Genomic DNA, 7283 nt, shown 5'->3' on the forward strand with positions numbered 1-7283 from the left:
GGAAGAAACAGATAGTGGAAGCAAATGTCTCAGAGTCCGTTGGGAGTTGTGGACCTTTCCAAGAAATACTAAAAAAAAATAAAAAGAACTTGGTCTAGTTTAACCTCCTACTCACCACAGCAGCCCTGCCTACAGCATCTCCAAGTCATTGGGCAACTGTTTGAAAACTTCCAGAGACTGGGAACTCTCCACCTGCCAGCTGACCTGGCCCCTGCAGGGCTCAGGAAAACACCTCCATGCTTCCTCTCTTCCCTGCAAAGTCAGTGTCAAAATGCAAGATCTGTCTGCAAGATCTGACTTCCCTCCTGACCAGAGGCAAGGCCAAAAGGGGAGAATACATGTAGGTTGAAGAAATAAGAAATAAGAATGCCAAATCATGGATGTTAGAACAATAACAACGAAAGTTATCTGGGGAATCACAGTGAACCAAAAGTCAAGTATGACCCAGGAGTGACTTTTTTTTTTTAAGGAGTGACGTTTCAACCAAGGCAGGGAATTTGTGTATGTGTGGGGGGCGGGGGCGGAGGGGGGAGGTAAGTGAAACGCTTGAGGGGACATCACTTACCTCTGATTACTGCCAGGGCAGATGTAGAAGAGCACCAAGGAAAAGCGAGAATCATATCTGTAGAGAGGGACATGGGCTCTGGGCACCAGGCAAAATTCAAGTCAAGATGTGATGGAACACTGGGCTGCAACCAGCCAGATGAAATGAAATAGGAGTAAATGCAAAGAGTTCTTGGTAGGAAAAGCCATGTTTGACAGATCATGGGAAGACAGCTGAGGATGGCAGTGAGGATGAGGATAAGGGAGGCCAAGGTGGACGAGTCAGTATGGTGACCTTAGTGACAGGCAACGCGGAGCGGTCACTGCCAAGTGGGCCAAGCCAACTCCCAAAGGACTTCCATCTCAAATCCACTCTGGTTATCCCACAAGGCTATCTTTGACTTAACTCCAGGCCCCAACCATGAGGCAGACACTGGTGAGTTTGTCCAGAAGCAGAGGCTGGGGTTTTGGGTCATATAAGGAAAGACAGAGTTTGTTTCCTCTGCCAAAAAGACTCCAAGGTAACGTGAGCGCTATCTTCACACATCAGCAGGAGATGCTCTGGGGATAGAAAAGCCAAGAGACTTCTCTAGGAGGCTGTAGCTATGGTGGGCAGAGCAAAGTCGTGAGGGTGGGCAGAGGTGGTGAGATTTCAGCGTAGGGTGGGGACAAACTTGCAATCACTCAGAGCTGTCAGCTGGCAGGTGGAGAGTTCCCAGTCCCTGGAAGTTTTCAAACAGTTGGAGATGCTGTAGGCAGGGCTGCTGTGGTGGGTAGGAGGTTAAACTAGACCAGGTTCTTTTTTTTTTTCTTTTTAGTATTTCTTCGAAACTCTTTCTTTGAATGACAGCTTAGGGAAAACCCAGTAAACAAAGTTTGCTTCTCTCTGGTTGAGTTAGGGATAAGGACCAGGCTCCCACACCTAGGAACTGTTGGGATTTCTTTTTCCTTTTTTAAATATTTATTTGGCTGTGCTGGGTCTTACTAGCAGCACATGGGATCTTCAATCTTCACTGCAGCAAGCGGGATATTTAGTTGCAGCATGTAGGATCTAGTTCCCTGACCAGGGATTGAACCCAGGCCCCCTGCACTAGGAGTGCAGTCTTAGCCTGGACCACCAGGGAAGTCCATGTTGGGATTTCTTTTTTTAAAAAATATTTAAAAAATTTATTTGGCTGCATCAGATGTTAGTTGCTGCTCGAGAGATCTTCATTGCATCACGGGAGATGTCGTTTGCAGAGCATGGGCTCAGTAGTTGTGGCATGCGGGTTTAGATGCTCTGCAGCATGTGAGATCTTAGTTTCTTGAACAGGGATCAAATCCACATCTGCTGTGTCACAAGGTGGATTCTCAACCACTGGACCACCAGGGAAGTCCCCCTGTAAGGATTTCTTAAAGCACAGTCGAAAACTAGTGACTGGACAGTGTCTGAGATCTTTTCAGTGCTGAGACTTGGTAAGCCAAGATGGGAGCTTGAAATGTGTCCAGCTGGTAAAAATAATTGTACTGTTCCCCAAGTTTGTTCACTGTCTCAGTTCTGTTTACAAACCTTGGACCAGCTGCCTCCTCTGATGGCCTCTTGGCTTTGTTTTCACATTGTAGCCTGTGTAGGAAGGGCAAACAAAGGGGCCACTGCCTCAGGCTGGGACACAGTCACAGTCTTTGCCAGGGCTGGGTCTCACTAGGCAAGGGATGCTTGTAGACACAGGTAGTCTGAGGTGAGCAGTCATCCAAGAGGCATTTATCCAAGTACCTTCCAAGAGGAATTTATACAAGTATACAAGGTCAGTCTAGTCAAGGCTATGGTTTTTCCCGTGGTCATGTATGGATGTGAGAGTTGGACTGTGAAGAAAGCTGATCACTGAAGAATTGATGCTTTTGAACTGTGGTGTTGGAGAAGACTCTTGAGAGTCCCTTGTACTGCAAGGAGATCCAACCAGTCCATTCTAAGGGAGATCGATCCTGGGTGTTCATCGGAAGGACTGATGCTAAAGCTGAAACTGCAGTACTTTGGCCACCTGATGCGACGAGTTGACTCACTGGAAAAGATTCTGATGCTGGGAAAGGTTGGGGGCGGGAGGAGAAGGGGACGACAGAGAATGAGATGGCTGGATGGCATCACCGACTCTGTGGACATGAGTTTGAGTGAACTCCGGGAGTTGGTGATGGACAGGGAGGCCTGGCGTGCTGTGATTCATGGGGTCGCGGACAGTTGGACACGACTGAGCGACTGAACTGAACTGAACTGAACTGAACAAGGAATTTATATTGGTACCTTCTCTGTCTGTCCTGAGCTTCTTGCTGGACACTGGGAACATGAAGTCCAGTAAGACATGATGTGTGTCTCCAAGGAGTGTCCAGTCTATGGGAAAGAGAGCCTTGTAAAGGCAGAGCACAAAATGCTGGGGAAGCATAAAGTAGCACACAACTGGGCAGGGACAGCATGGAGCAGATAAGGGCCACGGAAGGCTCTGGTAGAGATGCTTCAGTGGACCTTTGAGAGACAAATCAGAATTAATTTAATGCAGGGGGAACAGGCATTCAAAGCTTGCAAATCCTATGCAAAGATCAGAGTAGAGGGAAGAACAGTATATTCAGGAAACTGCCAGTCATCCAGACTGATGGGAGCTAAGGGAATGGGTGGGGCCTACCAAGAGATGAGCCTGGAGAAGTCACCGGAGACTAGTTCTGGAAGCTCTTGTGAGCTGATCCACAGGGACTTTGTTCTGAAAGCTCTGGACAGCTTGGGAGGATTCATAAGTGATATGAACTGATTTTTCTTGTGGCTCTTCTAGTACCTGAGGCCCAGAGAGCTCAGAAGTAGCCTTGTGAATGTGAGGGATGAGACTGCTCAGTGGACGTTACAAATGATATCATTAAGTCTGAGCATGGCCTTCTATTCCCGGCTTGGTTCCTGATGCAGTGACCTTCAAGTCATCTCTTGCCTTTTCGTGCACCAAGTCTCCTTTATCAGAATAGGGATAAAAATGCTGCCATCAACCTGCCACATTAAGAGAACTGCCAAGACCAAAATGCTCCATGTAGGATGAAACAGCACAAAAAGTCCTCCTTTAGGTAGAATATGATATCTTTAGAAATAAAGTTTGGATAATACATAACAAGTGCATCTTGTTCTTAAGGTGTTGGCAGGAAAATTAGCACATCTCTTTCTCAGAGCAAAGGCTGGTTCAAGACACCCATGGCTTCTAAAGGTTTGAGTTGGTTGCTGAAGTTAGGGTTAGGGGTGACTGGGAGGCTGCCCTCTTTTCTGAGCTGGAGGTGGGGGAAGGCAGGGAACACATGGGGAGCAGTGGTACATCCGACCAATCAGCAGGTTCCTGTGACCTCACTGGGTTGTAGGAAGGTCTGATACAATCCATGTAAAGGGCTCAGCGTCATGCCTGGCACATGGCAGGTAAGCCACCAATAGATGTTAGTGGTATTGTTAACATATTTTGAGACTAACTATAAACTCATAGCACCTCCTGTCTCTTGCATGGAACACACATTCTTTGAAACTTTTAATAGTCTTTCATTCCTTATTAAGTCATAGGTGCTTCAGGGCAGGTACCATGGTCTAGCAATATCTGCATTCCCCATAGCACCTGATAGTATTCTCTAACCCTCCCTGCCCCTCTTCTAAGACAGCACTGGTCTTGCAATTAGTATTCACGTCAGTGTCGTGCCGTGCTGCTCTGAGCTCCTCAGTGGCTGAACTGAACCTTTATGCAGGCTTAGCTTGGCCCCACCTCAAGGACTCAGCAATTGGTGATCTCTACCTGGTACTTTCCACAGGTCAAGCAGTAGCTGTCACCTCTGCAGAGATGGTATTCCTGACCATTAAGTTATTGCCTCCACTCTTATGTTTTTATCACATTAAAAAAATTTCACAGCACTACCAGTATTTGAAATAATCTTATTGCTTTATTCATTTGTCTTCTCCACAATATAAGCTCCATGAGAACAGAGGCCTTATTTGTCCCCGTCATTGCTGTATTCCCCAGTTTCCTATAACAGTGTTTGGGATATAATAGGTGTTCCCTAACTATTGAATGCTGAATCAATTCTAAGTCAAATGACAGGCGGACTGTGCCTTTGTACTTCTTCTCCAAGACTGAACAATAGGTCAGTATTGCCAAGACTACAAAAAACAGAGCCTATGGCTCCTGCTTCCCAACTGCTTGAGGAAGAAAGTACCCACCCTCAGAACAAGACGAGGCAAACTCTGACCAGGCGCTAGATTGAGGCAGAGTCAAAGGCAAGACGCAGCTGGTGGCTGGAACACAGCTTGAGTGCAGGGATGACTGTGCTCACCCTCCTGTGTCAGCACGTAAGTTGGAGGTTGTAGAGGGTGTCCTCTGGAATGACTGTTGAATTGCACGGAGCAGACAGCCCATCACAGAAGTGCAGGAGATTTAGCTGAGATACAGAGAATGTTTGTTTACCTTGCTGTCTTGATTAGCAAATATTCCTACTCAGTAAATTTTTCACTTATGTGTGTCAAAAGAATCTCTTAAGTGCAAACTATTTAAATATAAGGCATATACACGAAGAAGATAGTGTTTTGGCTAAAATCCACGTCATTTATTTATTCAACGAAAATCTGAGTATCTTCAATGTTCCAAGCCATGTCCTTGGTGCTGGAAATGGAGCTTAAACCCCTGGTCCTCAAGGAGCTCACAGTATAGAGGGGAAAAGACACATACATAAATAAATATAACGTAGAGTATGCCGAGGGGACCATTATAGGAGGCAAAGAGACAAGGAAGCTGATTCTATGGTTAATGTCCACAGGAAAGAGAGACCTGGCTAATGTGGATCATTTGTGAGGAATAGATAAGACTGCTGCTGCTGCTAAGTCACTTCAGTCGTGTCCAACTCTGTGTGACCGCACAGACGGAAGCCCACCAGGCTCCCCCGTCCCTGGGATTCTCCGGGCAAGAACACTGGAGTGGGTTGCCATTTCCTTCTCCAATGTGTGAAAGTGAAAAGTGAAAGTGAAGTCGCTCAGTCGTTTCCAACCCTTAGCGACCCCACGGACTGCAGCCTACCAGGCTCCTCCATCCATGGGATTTTCTAGGCAAGAGTACTGGAGTGGGGTGCCACTGCCTTCTCCAATAGATAAGACAGTGGTTCTCAAAGTGTGACTGGCTAATTATCTTCATCATCATCTGGAGCACATATTAAAATGGAGATTCCCAGCACTTCAGCAGGTTGGAGTTCAGGACCTGGGAGTCTACATTCTAAAGTGCTCTAGGTAATTCCATTGCAACTTAAAGTTTGAGAACCTGTGAGATAAGGCTGGAATAAAGAATGATCTGCACATCTGATATACTAATTTGGGTGGGTCTTTAGTGAGAGGTGAAGTAGGGAAGAAGGGAGTTGACATTTATTAAGCTCTACTACAATCTTTATATTTTAATATAATTCTCAAAATGATCCCATGAGGTAGATACTATTATTCTCATTATACAGATGCAGAAACAGAATTAGAGTTTAAATAATTTGTTCAACATTTAGAGCTAATGAATCCCAATACTGAACCCAGATTCACTTAACTCTAAAGCCTGTCCACATTTATAACACCACACTATACCAGGGGACTGATTAATTTGACAATTTTCTTGTCATTCTTTTCCAGATCTTGCTAGGTAAATACAAAGAACAACCAGATGGTACTTTGATCACATCTGATGTAACTGGCCATGGACAGGCTCTTCTTTGGCAACCGGGGATTTAGGGCAAAGCTGGGAGGAACATAATATGAGCAGTCAGTTCCGACTTATTTCTTCAGCATTTTCTCATCCTTTGGTAGAGATGTTATGAAAGGTACTAAGGCTAAAGACTGGGGCCATCTGGAGGGGAAAAGGAAACATATCTATGAAAGTAGTTCCACTGAACAGCAAACATTCTTGGGACTCAAAACATCCAGATTTGTTTCTCAAAAAAAAAAAAAGAAAAAAGAAATGTCAGGACAAGAGGCCTGAATCTGCATTAGGAAATAGCTCAACCTTTAGAGAAATTGTGAAAGACCAGTAATTTTTCCAGATTAAACAAATGCTGTCTCTTTCTACAGATGGATTCAGAAGTACAAAAAAAGAAACACAGCTCAGAAAATAATGGGAAGTCCAATCCCATTTAAAGGACTTGGGAACAACTCAACCTATAAAGTCTCCAGTAATAAATGAAACACACATGAACTGCAAATCCTGGTTATATTCCCACACACCATGCTCAGCGTGGTTCGCTAGACCATAGGCAGGAGCAGCCAAGTGGAACATGTCAGATGAAGAAAGGGAAAGACATTCTAATAAAGGTGGCTGGCAACAGTAGTGGAGCGGGGGGTGCTCTGAGGCCGTGCGTTCAGAAGGCTGGCGTGTTACAGCCACCCTCTTCTATCGCTGAGCTTGGAGCCACAACAGGGGCACTGTAAGCCAAACCTGAGTTTCCAGTGCCCGAGAGCTTCTTCTTTTTTTTTTTTTTCTGTTATTTTAAACCACTGCTGAGTCCAAAGATGAGTTTTGACGAGATCAGCCCACAGTACAGACACAATGGACAGCACACAGCTTAGATTTCACTATTTAGTGTAACAAAGATTATAAGCTAGACTTTATTTTATTGCTACATTTCCCCCCACACACAATAGGGTACATTTGCTTCCACCTACCTTTTCTATTAATATAATACTGGCATGGTTCAGAGTTGTTTGAAAAACAAAAAGCAAATCAGGATTGATCCTC

The sequence above is a fragment of the Moschus berezovskii genome, chromosome 4 (assembly GCF_049115385.1).
Source record: "Moschus berezovskii isolate FMDL1 chromosome 4, NW_MosBer_1.0, whole genome shotgun sequence".
In the NCBI taxonomy this organism is placed as follows: domain Eukaryota; kingdom Metazoa; phylum Chordata; class Mammalia; order Artiodactyla; family Moschidae; genus Moschus; species Moschus berezovskii.